Here is a 26005-nt window from a genome sequence, read left to right as displayed (position 1 = left end):
TTTTTTGTAGTAAGCAATAAAACTATGTGGTATCGCAATAATAAATCGCTGTCCATAGTAATGCATTGAGTAGCTTCAAAATCGCTCCAGTCAAGTGTGTAGCTCTGAAATTCACAGCGATTTATCACTGTGATTTGTAGCGAGATAAATAGCCCTAGCATTCCTAGGGACAGCGATTAAATCGCTCACTCCAAAATACGTATAAGTATATGCCTAGCCCCAGCCTAATCCTCTTCATCTAACATTCTGCAGTGCTGTACACATGTAATGTAATCACCAGTATCTGTTACTGTCCCTTTCGGCCCACAATCGAATTAACCTATTCCGTTTATTAACAATCTTGTGGAGAGCATCATCTAAGAGCATAAACCAGTGCAAACAGGGGCGTAACTAGGAAAGACTGGGCCCCATAGCAAACTCTTGACCGGGCCCCCCCCCAGGTGCCACAAGCAGCCCCCCTGTAGACAGTGCTATATAGCCCCCATTTGTAAATAGTGCCACACAGCTCCCCCACTGTGTATAGCGCCCATACATATATACAGCACCAGAACCAACCTCAGTACATAAATACAGCACTAGAACCAAGCTCAGTACACATATACAGCACCAGAACAAAGCTCAGTACACATATACAATACCAGAACAAAGCTCAGTACATATATACAGCACCAGAACAAAGCTCATTGCATATATACAGCACCAAAACCACTCTCATACGTACATACAGCACCAGAACAAAGCTCATTACTTACAAACAGCATTAGAACCAAGATCAGTACATATATGCAACACCAGAACAAATACAGCTCAATTTAGTGCAACCCCTGCCGTATAGGTTTGTACGGCGTAAAACTACAGCTCCCAGCAGGGCCCGAACAATGGTGAGGATATACTGGGAGATGCGGTTTCACAAAAAAACAATCATACCACCATCCTGAAGATCATACAGTGACTACAGTACTCAGAGGCAGAATAAACATTTACATTAAGTGACTCACCGGTGACATTTCAGATTCTAGTTCTTTTTTACTCCCTCCAGTCCAGACCTCTATGATGGATTTCTACTGGCCATGACCGATTTCTGCAGTTTTCCGCTGAGATGTCTTCAGCTTCTCACTTTTAAAACATTTCTGCACCTATAAACGAAGTTAAAATTCTCAACACCTCTAAATATAATAAAGCGCCATACACTGCACCTCTAACTATAATAGCGCCATACACTGTGTCCCTGATTATAATAGCACCATACACTGTCACACACTGTGCCCCCTGTAGATGGTGCCCACATATGGACTCCAGATCTGCAAGGCAATAGGGCTAACCACTGAGCCACCGTGCTGCCCTACATATAGCTTCCCCTATAGGTAGTGGTCCACGTATAGCCCACCTCTGTAGACAGTGCCCTACATATAGTCACCCTGCAGCTAGTGCCCCACAGGTAACCCACCCCTGTATATAGTGTCCCACATATAGCCCACCCCTATAGAAAGTGCCCTAAAAAATAGCTCCCCTATAGATAGTGCTCTACATATAGCCCACCCCTGTATAGTGTCTCACATAACTCCCCCTGTAGATAGTGCCCAACATATAGACCCCCCTGTAGATAGTGGCCCATATCCCTACATATAGATCCCCCTATATATAGTGGCCCACATCACCACATATAGACCACCCTGTAGATAGTGCCCCACATATACACCCCCACAGTAGACCGTGCCCCACATATAGTTGACACCCCTAAAGATAGAGCCCCCACTATAGATAATGCCACTCACAGTTTTATTAGAAAAAACACTTTACATACTCACAAGATCCCATTCCAGCGTCGTCCGATTGCAATGCAGATCTGCTCTCTTATGAGCAGTTTTGCTGGAGCTGAACGACGCATCTTTCAATGACGCTGATTGGCGGGGCAGAATGACTTGCCCCGTCAATCAGCGCCTTTCAAGCGCGAAAGCGGCGCCATGATGTCATCGCACCGCTAGCTTTGTTGAAAGTCATTGATTGGCGGTGCAAGTAATTTTGCCCCACCAATCAACATCCTTGTAAGGCCATTCAGCGCTAATGCATTTATTTGGCTGTCACTAGCACCGGGCCCCCTCCGGTGCTAGCGAAGCCTACGGGCATGAGAGGGCTTGTCGCCCGACCCATACTGTTTGGAGGCTCCGCGGCGCGGGCCCCGTAGTACCAGCCGCTAGCTGCGCCACTGGGCATATGGGGGGGCGTGTCGGCTGGCGGCACGGGCCCCCTCAAGCCACGGGCCCCGTAGCAGCCTCTACCGCGGTAGTTACGCCACTGAGTGCAAACCAAGCTTTGCAGAAAGTCCAAGTCCCAACGTGGGGTCTTCAACTATTGGGCATCCTGTATTCATATTTTGCGAAATCTGACGCCTAAGGATCAATGCAAACGATGCGTATTACCTGCTGTTTTGCCGCACGTATTTTCATGCGGCAAATCCGCAGCGTAATACAGTACCAGCAAAGTAAATGAAATTTCAAGAAATCTCATCTACATAGTGAAATTATTTTTTTTGCGGTGTGTATTTTAAAGCCTGCAGCATGTCAAATTATCCTGCGTTTCCGCTTGCGAATTATATCAGACTATTTTTACAGAAATAAACACACCAAAATCCGCACCTATTTCCGCATCAAAGTGCAGTTTTAGCTGCGGAATTACGTGCGTATACCTGCGGTTTTGATACGGACTTTCCGCATCAAATTACACAACGTGTACATTTAGCCTAAGATAGTCAGTGCTGTGATGCGGTCTAGTCCTACACTACCAATGGAAAGCAACAGGAGGGAGACCGGGGCCAAAAATCTTGTGACCCAACAGTAAATTTCAGCATCAGGTATCTAAGTTCAGGGGAACCCATGTACCATGTCTGGGGGAAAAAAAAAATAGAGGGCTAAAATCTTTTATATGTCACTAAACAAATACCTTGGGGTGTAATTTCCTAAAAAGTGTAATTTTAGGGTGTTGACAGTGTTTTGCCACTTTAGAACATCTGCAATGGTCATATGGTGTCGGCGAACCAGCATTGGAAAATTTGCTCTCCAAAAGCCAGTTTGCGCACTACTCATTGTAAGCTCCACCTTGCGCCCATCGTGTAAGAAATGCGCACACATTTAGCATCGCAGAAGTCAACCTGATCTGAGTCCTCCCAGCATTTCTAGAGATCAAATATTAGGGTATGTGCACACGAGAACTGTCTTTTACGTCTGAAAAGACACTGTTTTCAGGAGAAACCAGCTGCGTCGTTTCAGACGTAAAAGCTCCTCCTCGCATTATGCGAGGCGTCTTTGACGCCCGTAATCTTGAGCTGCTCTTCATTGACTTCAATGAAGAACGGCTCAAATTACGTTGCAAAGAAGTGTCCCGCATATAATGTATATAAGTGCCTCGCATATAATGTATATAAGTGCCCCGCATATAATGTATAGAAGTGCCCCGCATATAATGTATAGACGAGGCAGTCCTTTTACGCGTCGTCGTTTGTCAGCTGTCAAACGACGACGCGTAAATTACAGGTCGTCTGCACAATACGTCGGCAAACCCATTCAAATGAATGGGCAGATGTTTGCCGACGTATTGGAGCCGTATTTTCAGACGTAAAATGAGGCATAATACGCCTCGTTTACGTCTGAAAATAGGTCGTGTGAACCCAGCCTAAGAGTGATCTAATGGCTGCTGGGCATTAGATCACTATTAGGGTATGTGCACACGACCTCTTTTCAGACGTAATGGAGGCGATTTACGCCTCGAATTACGCCTGAAAAAACGCCCCTAATACGCCTACAAACATCTGCCCATTGCTTTCAATGGAAATGACGATGTTCTGTTCCCAGGAGCCTTTATTTTACGCTTCGCTGTCAAAAAAACGGAGCGTTAAAAGACGCTCCGTAAAAAGTAGCATGTCACTTCTTGAGGCGTTTTTTGGAGCTGATTTTCCATTGAACACTATGAAAAACGCCTCAAGAAGCGCCTCAAAAAACGTCTGAAAAGAAGCCTCAAAAGAAGCTCCAAATTTCATTCTCCGCTTCAAAAATGCCTGAAAATCAGAGGCTGTTCTCTGTGAAATCAGCTCCGTATTTTCAGATGTTTTTTTGTTAAGCGTGTGAACATACCCTTAAGCAGTGATGTGAGCATAGAGGAATAATGGCAGGAGACAAATGTCCTCCCAGCATCCTCCTCTCCCCATATAACAGTTGGAAGCCGTTGGCAAAAAAAAAGACCGAAATTGACTCCCATTGATTTCAATGCGAGGTGGAGGAGTTTTTTTGCCACAAGCAAAAAAAAAAACATGCTCGGGCGAAAAAGCGACATGCCCCATCTCGAGGCTTGTTCCGCCTCACAAACCCCATTGAAATCAAGGGGAGACTAAAATAAACGCCTTTTTTTTACGCATTTTTTGGCAAAAAACATTTGCAGTTTTTCCCTTCATCTGTTGAAGACATAGGTAAGGAAAACCGCCTTAAAAAACCGCCTCAAAAAACGCGTGTGGTGCAAAACCACTTCAAAAAAAGCCGGAGCTGATTTTTCCAGGCAGAACACACCCCAACACTCAGCTGTTTATGTATTGATACATTTCCAGGAGGCACAACAGAGAAAGCGCATGGAATAAGAAGAGACAGGGGAGCACTAGGACCTCTGTGGAATACTAATGGCTATTTCCCTTTGCATTAGTTTTCATAAATAAGTTCCTATGATGATTTCCTTTATTCAGTACAGTTTAATTTGATTTGCAAACGCCTCTTTAGGCTACATGCACACACTGCAGAATTTGATGGTAAAAATAAAGATCGCAGATAAACATTTACATTTTTATGCGGAAACAGGTGCGGATTTTATGCTGCTGATTTTGGTGCGTCTTTTAATAGATGTGTCCGAATAATTCTGGAAACGCAAGATAAAATTGACATGCTGCAGACTTTTAAATCCGCACCGCAGGTCAATTTATGTATAGAAAAATTCTGCAATGTGTAGATAAGATTACTTGGCACCTAGTTTACTTTGTTGGTACCATAATACGCTTTGGATTTGCCACAGGAAAATCTGCGTGGCAAATCCGCACGTAATACACATTGTGTGTATGTGGCCTTAGTAAAACTCCCTTTGTTATTCCGGACCATGTTTGCAACATACAAGACTCTCGCCAACACGTTCTCCATATTGATCTGCAAACTGAGCGGATCACATATCTGGTATGCTGTATCTCTGGGGTAAACAGAGAAACAGATACTATGGAGGCAACTAAATATAGGCTGAGCACGAGCAATGTATGGCCTGACATAGGATATTAACATAGGTGCATGCAGGTCATTCTTTTTCCGATAATTATTTTAGTAGTGCGATTATGCTGAATTATACTAGTTGTTTGTGTGAGAAACACAATGGAAGCAACATCGGATTGTGTTAATCAGCAACGCAAATGTGGGGGATGTGGTTCAATCATGTTCAACAGGCGGCTCTCAAGCTGTGATTAATGTGACCTCTAATGATGCAAATCAAGAGCTCCATTGTCCCTCTGCCTGCATGTCCCCAGCTAAAGCTTTATTTCCTTTATAGATCAGCACAGCATTTATTACTTTTAATGAGTTGTCTGTAAAATTACATTTAAAAAAATACTACTTATATTAGGAGTAACGTATAACGCCAAGTCACTCAAAAGCAGGGTTGCCAACATCCACTTCAGAAATTTCTGGATAACTGAGCTAAAATGCACGCAGACATACATTTTTACAGACACATTACAAAATCGTTGCCTGTGCACTGTGCAGGGTGCTAGGAGAGACTCACCAATCACAGCTCTGCTTGTAGCTTTCCCCCGCTAACTTAGGTGATTTTTTATCTCCGATTAGTCGCTCAGTTTCCCTTTTTTTCTCCATCCGGCCCAGACCACTGTGACGACTTATTCCAGCCAAGACGCGTCTCTGCAGAATTTGACACACAGACATGATGGTTTCTCGCTTTAAGCATCCTCCACACCTATACCCCATCCTCTAAACAAACTCGTAATCTAGTGATCAGATGGTAATAAGGATCCCTTAGTGCTCAACACACTGTAGATAGCGCCACACCGCTCCCCCTTGTAGATAGACACGCAGCCCTCCTTGCAGATGGCGCCACAAAGCCCCTCTTGCAGATGGCGCCACACGCAGCTCCCCCTTGCAGATGGCGCCACACGCAGCTCCCCCTTGCAGATAGCCACTTTTGACTGGGGTCGGTGACGTCACAGCACTGGACCAGTCCAGTCACCTGACCTGAGTCAACTGACCTCATGTCAGGTGACTGGATTGGTCCACTCCCAGCACCGACCTCACTTGGCAGTGTCTGGCCTGCATATTTTCAGATTCCGCAGAATCTGAAAATACACCTGGCCACCGCCTACTATTCATTTGCACTGCGCATGTACATTTTGGCGCACGCACAGTACAAAGTTTCGGGAGACTGCAGAAAAACACGAGTGCTTTTTTTCTGCCGGACGCTACGGAGGGCGAAAAAAACACCAGTTTTTGCTAACTGTCCGTATACTTACGGACGGTTGGCAACCCTGGTCAACAGACATTAGATAAGATGGCTGGATGTTTCTTCAGATCACAGGGAGGTGGCCTCTATATAGCCTGAAAGCAAAACGGTACCTGCAACTTGGTCAGTGGGTGTGGAGGGGTAAGGATACAAATATAACACGCCTGGCTGAGAACCTACGTGGGAGTTGTAATGGCGATAATATAAGTTGTGACCTAGGACATTTTTACAAAGAAAATATAAACAAGTCACAGGAAAGGAATAGAAATTATTTATTTATTAGTAGTCGAGATTTTAAAATGGCACCGATAAGAACAACATAAGTTACTGGTACACTAACATGGTGCCCACCTGCTGGCTGCATATCACACTGCAAGGTCCCACACCAAACCAGGAAAGGCCAGATGACAGCAGGCGCAAATGGTGAACCTGATACATCTGTAAGAGGGGTACTAGTGTGTAACTTTTTAGATGACCTCCTTTTCCACCTTTGCCTCCATTCACGGTAGGTATTTGGAATGGCACCTCCAAAGTACTAGAGTTTGAGAAGGAATAAAGCTTCTCCAGCTTCAGCTAAATGCAATACTTCGCTACATTTACAGGACATGAATGCTCTAGAATGGTCCCAAAGTTGTTTGGGACCACGCATGTCACATTGTATGTGGTGCAAAACCAACCCAGTCTTCCAAAGGAAGGTCCTCATACAATAGCCATTGAGGGTGGTGGTGTGATACTGTGGGAATTTCTCTGCTGCCTCAGAACCTGTGTAACAGACTATTATTAATTGAACCATGAATCATGCACTGTCTTAGGATAAATGTACGCAGACACAAAAAGTTTTGGACTATCCTGGTCCTAAAGGGTACTTGAATTAAAGCAGTTCTGCAAAAGAGTGGTCTAAAGTTCTAAAAAGAGTGATCTGAAAGACCGATATTAAATTATGGAAAGTACTCCACCTGCAAACACAGGAACAGATCACTATTACGGACCATTTATAAACTCGAATGAAACCACCATTGTCAAAGATTAGGATAATTTTAATATCCACTGCAAAGCAGACTATAGTTGACAGTGCCTCCATAACCACAGCACACATGGATTTTACTTCAGGGATGTGGGTGATACAACGGAGGCTCCGCATTGTACCACACAAGGATGAATGATACTAACAACCACAGTCACAGCTAGGAATTCACTACTATTCATACCAGACACATGAATAATGCCACCTGCAGTGTTCACAAGATACACAGTAACACCGGCTGCTGCGACATTTCAGAGAGTCCTGACCGCTAAGACGGCCAAAGCTAATGTGCATTACAAATAGAGATATTATGCATCTGTTGGCTGGGCCCCAGAACCAATATACTCTACTTCTTGAATGATTAATAGAACAAGTGCATAGGCGGCATAGTGTGATGCAGAAAAGCTTATGGTTGTGTAGTTGTTTTTTCAGGTTTGTTTTTTTTATTGACTTTCAGGCTGGCCATAAACATTACATAAATTTCGGCAGGTCGATCTTTTGACAGGCAGTTATGGTCTCTATTCTCCTCCTCTCATCTTGAAACAAGGTCACTGCCCACACAAAGATTAGCCCCTAGTAGACTAGATAAGTACATGGGTTGCTATGCAGGTTTCTTTGGTATAAGAAACTTGGTATCTTTAGGAATAGACAAAAAGGTGGATTGCAATTGGAAAGCTGGGATATATTTAGGGATAACAAATTTTCCAAGAGATTTTGCGATCGTTCCAAAAATGATATGAAATACATTTTCCAAAAGAAAAATTCACAAAATATTTTTAAAAGGACATGCCCAAGTTGTTTTTTTCTTACCGTGGGCACAATGATTATTGGTAGAAGTGCTAATTATTAGTTGTCTGTGCAAAATCATGATTGTGCCTGAGGCCGGCATAAGTTGGGTAGCGCAGACTGGTTCTTATGAGAACACACAAGTCTCAACAGTCACGTCCTGTTGCCATGGAGATAATGTAGCTATTGTCATTCAATTGGTCCCAATAGATGCCTTAGAGACTTTTATTGCTTCTGCAATTCCGTTTTTATTCTTTTTCTCCTCTCTGATTTCTGCTCTTTCAAACTTGACCCTGAGAAGTGCCATTTCTCCAATAATAAGTGGACGCATACCTCACACTGTCCTCACTTTGCTTTTTATTCCGGCTTCACTATCTATGTTACCGTCTGTGACTCGGCTTAAATTCTCAGTCTCGTCTCTCACCTATGTTGTCTACTTTCCCACTTCCTCCCCCTCAATTTCTTTCCACCACACATCTGTGCTGATCTCCGTGTCTCCTCTCCCTCCTCCCTGACCGTCCTTTATTGATTTGTTTTTGCTCTCAATCCTCGTCTCTTGATTTCTTTTTTTGGTCGAATTTATAATCTCATCTGTGACCATTATTTTTCTAAGTGGTGGGTGCTTGAAGGGACTTATTACATTTTTCGGCTCCTACTGTATATTTTTCGTGCTGGGTATATTTTTTCAGGGCTAGATAATAATTTAAAGGCACAAAGAAAATGGATATTTCACGTAGAGAATTTGTACGCATCCAGCAAAGGGGTAGAAAGAGGGTCCGGAGAGATTGTAAATTAATCTGGAGCCCTATGGAGTGGGTCCATGGGTCCTACTGCAACATTAGAGCAACCAGAAGTGCTGTAAGTGGGTTATATGGACAGTAATAACATAATACTATTTGCCTAAAGATATAAATCAGACCAACTATACCGACAGGTCAATATACTAATAAATACTTGTCATATTGGCAGCATTTGAAGTCATTGGAGAGTACGGGATAGTGGGCCCTATACTCTCACCTATACTTCATTCTCTCTTCAGCCTTGAAGGGAAACCATCACCAGACTTGCTTTAGCTTTGATAGGGGATCGTACAGATGATCTGATCTAAAGTCTTTGTGACATTTGCACCCACTAAATGGTCCCTCCAATTAGCTAATTTTAAGGCTAGAAGAAGTGATTCCTACTCGACAGACACCTCAGAACCGAACTTTTTCTGAAAAGGGGGGCTGCAAGTAAATATCACGTGACTCCTTATGGTCTTGAGGTGAGGGGAATGTTTGGCAAGCTTTTTTCTAGCCCCTTTTTGGGCATTATGCAAGACAGTTTTTGGCGCACAACTGCTTCATTTATTTCCATGTTGAAATCTAATCCAGGACCATATCTTTTATTTATTTTTTAATAAAAGTGTATCAGTGTGTTTGGTGCAACTTTACAAATACTTATTAAAAATTTGTATTACTTTTTTAGGTATAGCTGCTCTGTATTCTCTATACTGAGCAGCTGTATCTAGCGCTAGTCACCGAATCAGTCAGTTCTGCGTCAGGAATCCGGCAGTCTCCGACACACAGGATCCACCTGTAATTTATCACATCTAAGTTATGAGTATATCACAATTAAGTTATGAACTTGATGTAATAGATTACACGCGGATAGGACCCGCTGTCACTGAACCAGTCAGGTCCGCGGGACTGACTGATTCCGTGCATAGCGCTAGATATCCCTGCTCTGTATAATGTTGTATTCATACCATGAGGTGTTATCATGCAATGCATAAAAAGCAGGCAATTAAATGTTGCTTCCTTTTTATTGGGAGTCAGAAAGATATGTCAGAAGACTACATCAGTGGCAGAGATGTGTATGATGTGTCGGAAGAGAAGTAAAAGGTGGAGTTCCCTTTTAATCTGGACTCTCCTCACTGCACTCAGCCCCCTCTAACACCAGTATGATGATCGACCTGTTTTCCAACCTTTACGGTTTGTTTTTCTCCATTCTTCTTTTTAACACCTTTCTTTTAACACACCGAAACCCCAAAGTCTTTTCGCTCCTCTGAGCAAAATATGATCTTTCACTGAGGCGTAAATTCATCCAAATGCCACTGAATCTGTCCCCATCTCACCTGTGACAAATTCATCCTGATGCCACCCACACATCTAGTTCTTTCCGGTTTACAGTGCCGGCAATAAGCTGTGTGTATGTCAATGTACAGCATTAGAGAAGGCGGAAAATACAGCACAGTGTAAATATCTGGACACCGCAAAAGCGTCTACATTGTCCTGACAAGTGACCGAGCCTGGAGTCTAAGAAATGCTCACTGACCTACTGTCACAACAAGACGCACCAAACATTTGGTTTGGCATGAGACTAATCCAGCTATATCCCCACGCAGCAACACAAGGCGTTTGGATGAAACTTTGTAAGTGATATATCAGAATGGTGTTGACATTAGGACCCTCAATATACTTGTAAAAATAAACATGGCATACAATTTTCCTGCTGCCATACATGCAGTGGCTTTCTACTATACACATCAATGTGCAGATTGAATCCATGTATAAATATTATCCAGGATAAATTGCACTTTAAAAACGACCAGTTATTCAATGCTGTTGCACTATAATTTACTCACCATCTTTAAATTCACAACAGCACTTTGGTGAAAACGTATACAAGGCCCTGTTCACACTGAGTTTTTTGATGCGGAAACCGCGTTGGAAAACGCGACAAAAAACAGCCAAAAATGCCTCCCATTGATTTTGCGGTAAAAAGAAGTGACATGCCCCATTTTCGGGCGTTTAAGCCTCTGACATCAATGGGAGGCAGAGAAAGCGAATTTTGCGGCGTTTTCGCCCGTGGCACTCAATTGGCGCGAGCGAAAAACACTGCGAAAAACGTGGCAAACTGCGTGCAGGCAGATGAAAATCTGCCTCAAAATTCACAATGGAATTTTGAGGCAGAATTTTCTGCATGCAAAAAACTCTGTGTGAACCCAGCCTAATAGTTTCCTACATGTTTATTCAGAATTCTATATTTACAAAACACAGGAAACTGTACTGCCTTAGGCTTCGTTCACATCTGCTTTGGGACTCCATTCATGGGTTCCGTCAGAGCTTTCAGTCAGGGGAATCCATGAACAGAATCCAAACTGAAACAAACGGAAACCATATGTTTACATCACCATCGATTTCAATGGTGACTGATCCAGTGCAAATGGTCTCCGTTCATCACCGTGATTTAAGGGTTCCATCGTTTTGACCGAATCAATACCGTAGTCTACTGCGCCATTCATTCTGTCAAAACGACTGAACCCTTAGACGGTGACAAACAAACCATTTGCACTGGATCCGTCACCACTGAAATCAATGGTGATGTATACATATGGTTTCAGTTTGGATTCCGTTCATGGGTTACCCTGACGGAAAGGTCAGACGGAGACTGAGTTTCATTGCAGGTGCGAACGAAGCCTTACTGCGAATATCAAACCATTAAAAGATTGTTTTTGTTGAACCATAATTCAAAAGCATTGTCTGATTTACATTAGTTGATTTTCAGTCAATTTAAAATGTCTTATTACTTTTGTCAGTTTCAAGTTGTTTCAGTGACCATTGTGGGTTTTCCTCTTTAACGTTAGGGTACCAACAATTTTGTCCACGATTTGTATATACTTGTATATAGGGGGAAGTATTATAGCAGTTATATACTTGTATATAGGGGCAGTATTATAGTAGTTATATTCTTGTATATAGGGGCAGTATTATAGTAGTTATATACTTGTATATAGGGGCAGTATTATAGTAGTTATATTCTTGTATATGGGGGGAGTATTATAGTAGTTATATTCTTGTATATAGGGGGCAGTATTATAGTAGTTATATTCTTGTATATAGGAGCAGTATTATAGTAGTTATATTCTTGTATATAGGAGCAGTATTATAGTAGTTATATTCTTGTATATAGGAGCAGTATTATAGTAGTTATATTCTTGTATATAGGGGCAGTATTATAGTAGTTATATTCTTGTATATAGGGGCAGTATTATAGTAGTTATATTCTTGTATATAGAAGCAGTATTATAGTAGTTATATTCTTGTATATAGGAGCAGTATTATAGTAGTTATATTCTTGTATATAGGGGCAGTATTATAGTAGTTATATTCTTGTATATAGGAGCAGTGTTATAGTAGTTATATTCTTGTATATAGGAGCAGTATTATAGTAGTTATATTCTTGTATATAGGGGCAGTATTATAGTAGTTATATTCTTGTATATAGGAGCAGTATTATAGTAGTTATATTCTTGTATATAGGGGCAGTATTATAGTAGTTATATTCTTGTATATAGGAGCAGTATTATAGTAGTTATATTCTTGTATATAGGAGCAGTATTATAGTAGTTATATTCTTGTATATAGGGGGCAGTATTATAGTAGTTATATTCTTGTATATAGGGGGCAGTATTATAGTAGTTATATTCTTGTATATAGGAGGCAGTATTATAGTAGTTATATTCTTGTATATAGGGGGCAGTATTATAGTAGTTATATTCTTGTATATAGGAGGCAGTATTATACTAGTTATATTCTTGTATATAGGGAGCAGCATTATAGTAGTTATATTCTTGTATATAGGGGCAGTATTATAGTAGTTATATTCTTGTATATAGGGGGCAGTATTATAGTAGCTATATTCTTGTATATAGGAGCAGTATTATAGTAGTTATATTCTTTTATATAGGGGCAGTATTATAGTAGTTATATTCTTGTATATAGAGGGCAGCATTATAGTAGTTATATTCTTGTATATAGGGGCCAGTATTATAGTAGTTATATTCTTGTATATAGGGAGCAGTATTATAGTAGTTATATTCTTGTATATAGGGGGCAGTATTATAGTAGTTATATTCTTGTATATAGGGGGCAGTATTATAGTAGTTATATTCTTGTATATAGGGGGCAGTATTATAGTAGTTATATTCTGGTATATAGGGGTGGTATTACAGTAGTTATATTCTTGTATATAGGGGCAGCATTATAGTAGTTATATTTTTTGTATATAGGAGCAGTATTATAGTAGTTATATTCTTGTATATAGGAGGCAGTATCATAGTAGTTATATTCTTGTATATAGGAGCAGTATTATAGTAGTTATATTCTTGTATATATGGGGCAGTATTATAGTAGTTATATTCTTGTATATAGGAGCAGTATTATAGTAGTTATATTCTTGTATATAGGGGCAGTATTATAGTAGTTATATTCTTGTATATATGAGCAGTATTATAGTAGTTATATTCTTGTATATAGGGAGCAGTATTATAGAAGTTATGTTTTTGTATATAGGAGGAGTATTCGGCTGGGTTCACACGAGCATGTTCGGTCCGTAAAGGACGGAATGTATTTCGGCCGCATGTCCCGGACCGAAAACACTGCAGGGAGCCGGGCTCCTAGCATCATAGTTATGTACAACACTAGGAGTCCCTGGCTCTCCGTGGAACTACTGTCCCGTACTGAAAAAATGATTACAGTACGGGACAGTAGTCCCGCAGCGAGGCAGGTACTCCTAGCGTCGTACATAACTATGATGCTAGGAGCCCGGCTCCCTGCAGTGTGTTCGGTCCGGGACTTGCGGCCGAAATACGTTCCGTCCTTTACGAACCGAACATGCTCGTGTGAATCCAGCCGTATAGTAGTTCCATGCTTTTCCATAAAGAGCAGAATTATAGTAGCTATATTTAGTAACAAAAAACAAAACAAAACATAATAACAAAAGAAAAACTTTTGTATAGTTACTAAAATTTTGCACCAATCTCTGAGCCATGCCACATTACATTAGTAATGTAATGTGATGACGTGATTTATGTCCCTATGGAAGGGACATTACCTCAGATATGTGTTGAGTTCAAATAAATAAACTTAAATTAATTAAAGCCCTTAACGATGTGTGACGGACATATCTGTCGCAAGCAGGTGTTCGTTCCTGCATAGCGACGGATAACTCAGTTGATATGATCGGGTGGGTACTGCCAGTGTACCCACGCGATCAGCGGCAGGAGCATGGCTACTATGCACAGCCTGGCTCCTGCCGCAACTGCCTGAAACTAAGTGCTCCGATTCCGGCGGTTTAACCCATTAGATGCCGCTGTCAATAGCGACAGCGGCATCTAATGTATTTGCCAGAGGGAGTGAGCTCCTCTGTCACCCCGTCGGCGCCCCCGCAAATAAATCGCGGGGCGCCATTGGGTTTCCATGGAAGCCGGGGGCCTAACAAAGGCCCTAGGTCTGCCTACAGCAACTGCCTATTAGGCCATGACAGAGGCATGGCCTAATAGATTGCCTGTCAGGTTTTTTTACACTGACAGGCACTAAAGCTGTGGTATACCAAAGCATTATATCAGCGATCAGCAGATCGCATGGGGAAGTCCCCTAGTGGGACCAAACAACAAACAAACAGTTAAATAAAGTTTATGAAAAAAAAGGAAAAAGATTACAGTTAAAATAAAACCACTTTTTTTCCCCCCAAAAAGTGGTCTTATTTCGTTACAGTGTAAAAAAAACAAAAAAAAAACACAACACCTACATATGTATGGTATTGCCACGATCGGAACGACTCAAACAATAAAGCTAACACATTAATTGAACGGTGTCTTAAAAACAAAAATGGCAACATTCCTTTTATTCTCCCATTCCCACCATAAAAAATAAAAAAAGTTAATCAATAAGTCCCATGTACCCCAAAATACTACCAATGAAAACTACACCTTGTCCCACAAAAAACAAACCCACATATGGCTGTATCGACGAAAAAATAAACAGTTACGGCTCTTGGAACGCGGCGATGCATAAACAAGTAATTTTTAGTTTGCAAACGTAGGAAAACATAAAACTTTACATACTTGGTATCCCCGTAATCATGCCGACCCATAGAATAAAGGTAACGTCATTTATGCCACATAGTGAACGGCGTAAATTGATAACGTGAAAAAGAATGCTGGAATAGCTGTTTATTTTCAATTCTTTCCTAAAATAAGGTTAATAAAAGTTAATCAATATATTATATGCACTCAAAAATGGTGCAATTGAAAAATACAACTCGTCCCGCAAAAAACAAGACCTTATACGGCGATGTCGAAGAAATATAGAAAAAAGTTACGACTCTTAGAATGCAACAGTGAAAAAACAAAAAATAATCCTTGGTCATTAACGTGCAAAATGGCCTGGTCAATAAGAGGTTAAAAGACATGAAAAAAACCAAACACCTTTTTAAACAGAAGTACTCTGATAGCACGCATCAGATGCACAAAACCGCCATGTACTACCCTCAAAAATGTGGAATGCACCTCATTAGAACGTGTCACAATCTGCACTTCTTAGCATTAGTAGATGTACTCCCAGGGTATGAAAGAATCCAGTTACAATTGAGCTTTCCAGTAATTGCTGCGAGAGGAAGTTATTGTGAAATCAATTCATGTGTCAGTGCCAAAATTGTGGCAAAAGGTTTCTAGAACGGACCAGGCTGAGGCGATTCTGCAATGCAGCAAGATGTACTTATGGGACATGTCTGCAGTAGGTCACAAATGTTGTCTTTAGTAACCATCACCTACACAGGAGGACATATTAAACGTGTAAGTGGACAGATGACACAACTGTCCAAAGGACAGTGGAGCTAGGGCTAGTGGTGTCACCCAAAGTGCAGTATAAGAAAAGCAGAACTCGAGGGCCCTGGGGCCCAGCCAAACTGCGGACGGCTTAGGGCCTGTTCACATCAGCGTCTGTTTTCCGTTGAGGGGTTCCGTCGGAGGTTTCAGTCGTGGAACCCGCAGCGGAAACCACAGCTTCGACTGCGCTATTGATTCAGTCGAAAAAACAGAAACCTGCCAGAACGATGACAAACGGAAACCATTAGCATTAATATCAATGGTGATGCAAACGGAAGCTTTGGTTTCCATTTGACTTTCCATTGTGGGGTTCCACGACGGAAAACTCAGACGGAACCCCTCAACGGAAAGCCGACACTGATGTGAACAGGCCCTAATATGTTAAGTATTCACACACACAGTTGCTATCACAGGAAGATACGTCACTATGGACAACACATCATCGCCACAAGATCCTAACACAGGAGATCAGGTATTTATGGTATAACCTGTGGACGTACTGTAAAATGCTTAAAGAGGACCAGTCACTTCTACTGACATGTCTATTTTAATAAATACTTGTATTTCACATGAAATAAAAATTCTGGGACATATTATCCTTTAACTCTGTGCTGTTGCTCTGTTATCCCCACTAGAAATTTATGAATAAATTGACTAATGGGGGTTACCATTCACCTTGTCGAAGTGGTGTGTCCCCACAGTCAAAACCGATTTGACAGTGTCAATTTGATTAGGGTACACACCCTCAATTGTTACACCTATTTAATGAATTCCTTAATTTCCAGGAGGAACAACAGAGGAACGGCAAAACAAAGGCGCTCCAGAATTGATATTTCATGGGGAATACAAGTATTTAGGAAAGAGTACAGATCCACTTTAATGTGAGAATACCCTTTAAAGTTGTGGGTTACCCAATGTTTTTCACTTATTCTTTCATATTGCAAATCCAAATAATATGTATATATGGATCTTTTAAGAGGTCATAGTGCCGTTTGCAAAATCGGTGGGTAGAGCTCTTTTCACTGTCAAAAAGCAGATCGCACAAAAACTGACGTCACATTGTTTCATACAAAAAGAGCTGGTTGTACAAAAACGTAGAGTAATTGCATTTGAGAGATTTAAATTGAATCAAAATAATAAATTGGTCTATACGAAGAAAGCTGGAAGCCCTGGATGGATTTATCCTATTTAAGATCTCTGTGCGGTGGGTTTTATTTAGAATCAGAGACTTGATATTTGCATTTACCTCTGTGGTTTCTTGAGGGAGAGGTGGACATGGGTGAGGGAATAGTTATTATTTGTATTGTATATTTTGTATTTAAAAATGCATAAAGAATATGAATCGAATCCGGTACAAATATGGGCAATTGAAAATGCTGTGTGATCTTTATAAATGTGCCGCAGGGTCTACCAGCAGCTTTATATCTTACAAATATGGTATTTACACAGACATGACATACATTTGTATAAATGAGGCCACTTAAATAATTGTAGTTAGATCAATTACCCTGATAGACATTATACCCAGCAAAGACTTACGGGTAGTAGTTACAGCGCAGCTCTGATTACTGAACACAAATCATATAAAAATGTTTCTTTTTACCATTTAAATTCTCTTTCTGTGTCCTCCAACAATTCCATGCACTTCACCGTTCTCCAATCTTAGAAGAAACTATAGTTCTGTCCACATGGGCGGTGGAGAAAGTGAAAGGGTACAAGCTTCGGAAAAGTAACTTTGCAGAATAGATTTATAGGCCATTCAGGATCTGTGGAAAGCTTGGCAACAACCTTTTTGGCCATCATCTGCTACCTATGTGGGAGACCAGTATAACTCCGAAACAGCTAAAAAAATACAAAGAAATAAAAATAAGATTTAACACAAGATTAAAATTTAAGGACTTATATTTCAAGAATTTATTTTATGAAGATCTAGAGAGAGAAATATATATATAACTAATTTATTTCAGTAATTCAGTTCAAAGAGTGAAACTCATTCTACAAATTCATTACACACAGAGTGATCTATTTCCAGCATTTTTTCTTTTAATATTGATAATGGTAGCCGTTAATGAAAAACAAAATTTAGTGTTTCAGAAAATTAGAATATTATATAAGCCCAATTTCAAAAATGATTTTGAATGCCAAAATGTTGTCCTACTGAGAAGTATCTACAGTACATGGTCTGGGCTCCTTTTGCATGGATTACTGCATCAATGCGGCGTGGCATGGAGGCGATCAGCCTGTGGCACTGCTGAGTTGGTATCAATGCGGCGTGGCATGGAGGAGCTCAGCCTGTGGCACTGCTGAGGTGTTATGGAAGCCCAGGTTGCTTTGATATCGGCCTTCAGCTAGTCTGCATTGTTGGGTCTGGTGTCTCATCTTCCTCTTGACAATACCCTATAGATTCTCTATGGGGTTTAGGTCAGGCGAGTTTGCTGGCCAATCAAGCGAAGTGATATTGTGGTTATTAAACCAGGTATTGGTACTTTGAGCAGTGTGGGCAGGTGCAAAGTTCTGTTCTGGGTTTGACGCGTCGCTGTCAAAATATGGCGCGTAAAAAGACGCACGCGAAAAAGAAGGGCATGTCACTTCTTGGGAAGTTTTTGGAGCAATTTTTCATTGACGCCATTGAAAAACAGCTCCAATAATGGCCTTAAAACACGCCGCGAAAAACACGAGTTGCTACTAAAACGTCTGAAAACCAGGAGCTGTTTTCGCCTGAAAACAGCTCCGTATTTTCAGACATATTTAGCTAAGCCGTGTGAACATACTCTTACCATAGTAAACAATAGAAGAAAAAAAAATGCTGGCAATAGATCACTGTGTGTGTAATGAATCTATATAATATAGGAGTTTCACTTTTTGAATTGAATTACTGAAATAAATTAACTTTTTGATATTCTAATTCATTAAGGGTGTGTGTGTGTGTGTCTGTGTGTCTGTGTGTCTGTGTGTCTGTGTGTCTGTGTGTGTGTGTGTGTGTGTGTGTGTGTGTGTGTGTATATATTTATTTTTTAAGTTATTTCTCATGTTATCTATAGGTGGATTTCAATTTTATTTGGGGATTATATTGGGCCCTAACTCTGAATATTATGTAGAGAAATCTTCTGCAGTTAGGCCCCATGCACACGACTGTAAAAAAATCTCCGTAACGGCGGACCGTAATACGGTCCACAATTAAGGACCCATTCAGTTCTATTGGCCGCGGACACCTTTCAGCATTGCTACGGATAGATGTCCGTGTCGTAGAACTGTACCACAAAAGAAAGAACATGTTCTATCTTTTGTGTTTTATGGGCCATGCTCCCATACTTTGTATGGGAGAACGGGCCAAAAATGCGGGCTACGGCCGGCTGTGCTCGCAATCGCGGACCGGGATTACCGGCATGGTCGCGTGCATGAGGCCTTATAGTAAAATTTCTCTAAATCCAATCACTGGAATTAAAATTACATAACTAATAATGATCTAATAAACTCCACTCTGTATGTAGTGTGCCAGCTATATACGACCAGTCCACATATACTAGCCTATACTACATGAATTAATTAGATGCATTTCTGATACATAAGAGAAGTGCAATCATCTACATAAAGGCGCAGTAAAGAACTCCATACATCACTGAAAACATAAAGCCATTCTCACCCTGCCATATTCATTAGTACATAATACAGTAATTAGGCCATTCTGAATAATTAGAGGCTCTTGTATTGAAGAGGAGCCCAGAAAAAAATAATCATATGTGCTCTTTGCATTAGAAAACTACAGAGAAACGCCAGACTCTCCCAGCAAGGCTTGTATACAAGATCATATACGACTGCATATCAATCCCACAAAAAGAGAATATTAACATTTATTAAATGGTGCAGTAAATCATTCCTGGATCATAAGGTAAAGACATTAAAAAAAAAATATATTCTTTCTATTCCTATTAATTCTTGGGACGGTTTGTACATTTTTCATATTGAGACGGGTTTTCTCCTGTTTTCAGTCCTCCAGCGTTTAGGTAACATCTACAAGTACCAAATTTGCAACAGAAAAAACCTGATGCGGATTTAGCCACAAATTCTGTTTAGAAACTGCATGTTCTACACGTGGATTTTCTTGCAGATTTCACCCTATGCATTGCACAGAGTGAAATCTGCGGTGAAATTAATTGGCACCACGTGTGAATTTCCGCAAATTTGAAAGAAAAATCCGTATTGCACCATGGCATATCCACCCCCTGTAAACATACCCTCATAGAGGAGAACCATGGGAGTCAAAAGCGCTCAAATAAATGATACAAACTGAACACATTTGGGCAGATTTCTGCCAAATTTTATGGCCATAGTTTGTGGTGTAAATACATTGATAAATATTGGGTTTCGGACACCGTATTTGTGCAGTCCTTGCACCATTTTTTTTACCCAACACATTTGAGAGTGTTGGAAAAGGTGGGCTGGGATTTGGAGTTATGACAATTGCAATTCATTTATAATACGACAATAAAACAGTCGTAAAACCACGCAAATTTATCAACAGGGCAGGCGTCTGGTGCATGCTGCACTATAGGAGCTACTGATGCATAATTTCACACTAACAGGAAACATCTGTCGATGGTGGTTTTACATTTGAAAAAAAAGTCACTAAGGCTTCGTAGGGTCCCGTTCCTACAGAGCTTTTCGTCAAAACGGGACCCTGACTGACGCAAACCAAAGGTTTACATCACCATTAATTTCATTTGTGACGGATCCGATCCCAATGGTTTCTGTTTGTCTCAGTTGGGCAAGGGTTCCGTCGTTTTGACAATCAATAGAGAAGTCGACTACACTATTGATTCCGTCAAAACGACAGAATCCTTGCACAACGGAGACAAATGGAAACCATTGGGACCGCATCCATCACCATTGAAGTCAATGGTGATGGAAACTGAAACCTTTGGCTTCCGATTGTGTCAGTCAAGGTCCCGTTCCGACAGAGCTCCGACGGAACGGGACCCTGGCGCGAACGAAGCCTAAAAACTGACAAACACTGTCTGAATCCAGCATAACTATGTCCCCTATGGACAAAACCATAACTATTATAATACTGCCCCTTATGTACAAGAATATAGATACTATAATACTGCCCCCTATATACAAGAATATAACTACTATAATACTGCCCCCTATATACAAGAATATAACTACTATAATACTGCCCCCTATATACAAGAATATAACTACTATAATACTGCCCCAATATACAAGAATATAACTACTATAATACTGCCCCTATATACACAAGAATATAACTACTATAATACTGCTCCTATTTACAAGAATATAACTACTATAATACTGCCCCCTATATACAAGAATATAACTACTATAATGCTGCTCCTATATACAAGAATATTACTACTATAACACTGCTCCCTATATACAAGAATATAACTATAATAATACTGACCCCTATATACAAGAATATAACTACTATAATACTGCTCCCTATATACAAGAATATAACTACTATAATACTGCTCCTATATACAAGATTACTACTATAACACTGCTCCCTATATACAAGAATATAACTACTATAATACTGCTCCTATTTACAAGAATATAACTACTATAATACTGCCCCCTATATACAAGAATATAACTACTATAATACTGCCTCCTATATACAAGAATATAACTACTATAATGCTGCTCCTATATACAAGAATATTACTACTATAACACTGCTCCCTATATACAAGAATATAACTATAATAATACTGACCCCTATATACAAGAATATAACTACTATAATACTGCTCCCTATATACAAGAATATAACTACTATAATACTGCTCCTATATACAAGATTACTACTATAACACTGCTCCCTATATACAAAAATATAACTACTATAATACTGCTCCCTATATACAAGAATATAACTACTATAATACTGCCCCCTATATACAAGCATATAACTACTATAATACTGCCTCCTATATACAAGAATATAACTACTATAATACTGTCCCCTATATACAAGAATATAACTACTATAATACTGTCCCCTATATACAAGAATATAACTACTATAATACTGCTCCTATATACAAGAATATAACTACTATAATACTGCCCCCTATATACAAGAATATAACTACTATAATACTGCCCCTATATACAAGAATATAACTACTAATACTGCCTCCTATATACAAGAATATAACTACTATAATACTACTCCTATATACAAGAATATAATTACTATAATACTGCTCCTATATACAAGAATATAACTACTATAATACTGTCCCCTATATACAAGAATATAACTACTATAATTCTGCCCCTATATACAAGAATATAACTACTATAATACTGCTCCTATATACAAGAATATAACTACTATAATACTACTCCTATATACAAGAATATAACTACTATAATACTGCTCCTATATACAAGAATATAACTACCAATACTGCCTCCTATATACCAGAATATAACTACCAATACTGCCTCCTATGTACAAGAATATAACTACTATAATACTGCCCCCTATATACAAGAATATAGCTACTATAATACTGCTTCCTATATAAAATATAACTACTATAATACTGCTCCTATGTACAAGAATATAACTACTATAATACTGTCCCCTATATACTAGAATATAACTACTATAATACTGCCCCCTATATACAAGAATATAGCTACTATAATACTGCCCCCTATATACAAGAATATAGCTACTATAATACTGCCCCTATATACAAGAATATAACTACTATAATACTGCCCCCTATATACAATATAACTACTATAATACTGCTCCCTATATACAATATAACTACTATAATACTGCCCCCTATATACAAGAATATAACTACTATAATACTGCCCCCTATATACAAGAATATAACTACTATAATACTGCTCCCTATATACAAGAATCTAACTACTATAATACTGCCCCTATATACAAGAATGTAACTACTATAATACGGCCTCCTATATACAAGAATATAATTACTATAATACTGCCCCCTATATACAATTATCTAACTACTATAATACTGCCCCTATATACAAGAATATAACTACTATAATACTGCCTCCTATATACAAGAATATAACTACTATAGTACTGCCTCCTATATACAAGAATATAACTACTATAATACTGCCCCTATATACAAGAATATAACTACTATAACACTGCTCCTATGTACAAGAATATAAATACTATAATACTGCCCCTATATACATGAATATAACTACTATAATACTGCCCCCTATATACAAGAATATAACTACTATAATACTGCCCTCCTATATACAAGAATATAACTACTATAATACTGCCCTCCTATATACAAGAATATAACTACTATAATACTGCCCTCCTATATACAAGAATATAACTACTATAATACTGCCCCCTATATACAAGAATATAACTACTATAATACTGCCTCCTATATACAAGAATATAACTACTATAATGCTGCTCCTATATACAAGAATATAACTACTATAATGCTGCTCCTATATACAAGAATATTACTACTATAACACTGCTCCCTATATACAAGAATATAACTATAATAATACTGACCCCTATATACAAGAATATAACTACTATAATACTGCTCCCTATATACAAGAATATAACTACTATAATACTGCTCCTATATACAAGATTACTAATATAACCCTGCTCCCTATATACAAGAATATAACTACTATAATACTGCTCCCTATATACAAGAATATAACTACTATAATACTGCCCCCTATATACAAGCATATAACTACTATAATACTGCTCCTATATACAAGAATATAACTACTATAATACTGCCCCCTATATACAAGAATATAACTACTATAATACTGCCCCTATATACAAGAATATAACTACTAATACGGCCTCCTATATACAAGAATATAACTACTATAATACTGTCCCCTATATACAAGAATATAACTACTATAATACTGCCCCCTATATACAAGAATATAACTACTATAATACTGCCCCTATATACAAGAATATAACTACTAATACTGCCTCCTATATACAAGAATATAATTACTATAATACTGCTCCTATATACAAGAATATAACTACTATAATACTGTCCCCTATATACAAGAATATAACTACTATAATACTGCCCCTATATACAAGAATATAACTACTATAATACTGCTCCTATATACAAGAATATAACTACTATAATACTGCCCCCTATATACAAGAATATAACTACTATAATACTGCCCCTATATACAAGAATATAACTACTATAATACTACTCCTATATACAAGAATATAACTACTATAATACTGCTCCTATATACAAGAATATAACTACCAATACTGCCTCCTATATACCAGAATATAACTACCAATACTGCCTCCTATGTACAAGAATATAACTACTATAATACTGCCCCCTATATACAAGAATATAGCTACTATAATACTGCTTCCTATATACAATATAACTACTATAATACTGCTCCTATGTACAAGAATATAACTACTATAATACTGTCCCCTATATACTAGAATATAACTACTATAATACTGCCCCCTATATACAAGAATATAGCTACTATAATACTGCCCCCTATATACAAGAATATAGCTACTATAATACTGCCCCTATATACGAGAATATAACTACTATAATACTGCCCCCTATATACAATATAACGACAATACTGCTCCCTATATACAATATAACTACTATAATACTGCCCCCTATATACAAGAATATAACTACTATAATACTGCCCCCTATATACAAGAATATAACTACTATAATACTGCTCCCTATATACAAGAATCTAACTACTATAATACTGCCCCTATATACAAGAATGTAACTACTATAATACGGCCTCCTATATACAAGAATATAATTACTATAATACTGCCCCCTATATACAAGAATCTAACTACTATAATACTGCCCCTATATACAAGAATATAACTACTATAATACTGCCTCCTATATACAAGAATATAACTACTATAGTACTGCCTCCTATATACAAGAATATAACTACTATAATACTGCCCCTATATACAAGAATATAACTACTATAATACTGCCCCCTATATACAATATAACTACTATAATACTGCTCCCTATATACAATATAACTACTATAATACTGCCCCCTATATACAAGAATATAACTACTATAATACTGCCCCCTATATACAAGAATATAACTACTATAATACTGCTCCCTATATACAAGAATCTAACTACTATAATACTGCCCCTATATACAAGAATGTAACTACTATAATACGGCCTCCTATATACAAGAATATAATTACTATAATACTGCCCCCTATATACAAGAATCTAACTACTATAATACTGCCCCTATATACAAGAATATAACTACTATAATACTGCTCCTATGTACAAGAATATAAATACTATAATACTGCCCCTATATACATGAATATAACTACTATAATACTGCCCCCTATATACATGAATATAACTACTATAGTACTGCCTCCTATATACAAGAATATAACTACTATAATACTGCCCCTATATACAAGAATATAACTACTATAACACTGCTCCTATGTACAAGAATATAAATACTATAATACTGCCCCTATATACATGAATATAACTACTATAATACTGCCCCCTATATACAAGAATATAACTACTATAATACTGCCCTCCTATATACAAGAATATAACTACTATAATACTGCCCCCTATATACAAGAGTATAACTACTATAATACTGCCCTCCTATATACAAGAATATAACTACTATAATACTGCCCCCTATATACAAGAATATAACTACTATAATACTGCGCCTATATACAAGAATATAACTACTATAATACTGCCCCCTATATACAAGAATATAACTACTATAATACTGCCCTCCTATATACAAGAATATAACTACTATAATACTGCCCCCTATATACAAGAATATAACTACTATAATACTGCGCCTATATACAAGAATATAACTACTATAAT

General features: G+C 38.7%; 1 protein-coding gene across 1 annotated transcript in view; it reads right to left on the bottom strand.

The window, feature by feature from the left end:
* The window catches only part of OPRL1 (opioid related nociceptin receptor 1), a 238810-nt gene that overhangs the window by 161718 nt on the left and 51087 nt on the right, over window positions 1–26005 (bottom strand). Inside the window, exons 4-5 of the mRNA XM_075846564.1 lie at window positions 17593–17831; window positions 15228–15352 (exon numbers count right to left, since the gene is read on the bottom strand). The gene's annotated coding sequence lies outside the window, so the exon portion shown is untranslated. The remainder of the gene's footprint in view (window positions 1–15227; window positions 15353–17592; window positions 17832–26005) is intronic.

Source organism: Rhinoderma darwinii, chromosome 13 (genome assembly GCF_050947455.1).
Source record: "Rhinoderma darwinii isolate aRhiDar2 chromosome 13, aRhiDar2.hap1, whole genome shotgun sequence".
Taxonomy (NCBI): Eukaryota; Metazoa; Chordata; class Amphibia; order Anura; family Rhinodermatidae; genus Rhinoderma; species Rhinoderma darwinii.
The sequence above is the reverse complement of the archived record's forward strand: the minus strand, read 5'-3'. Positions and strand labels throughout refer to the sequence as shown.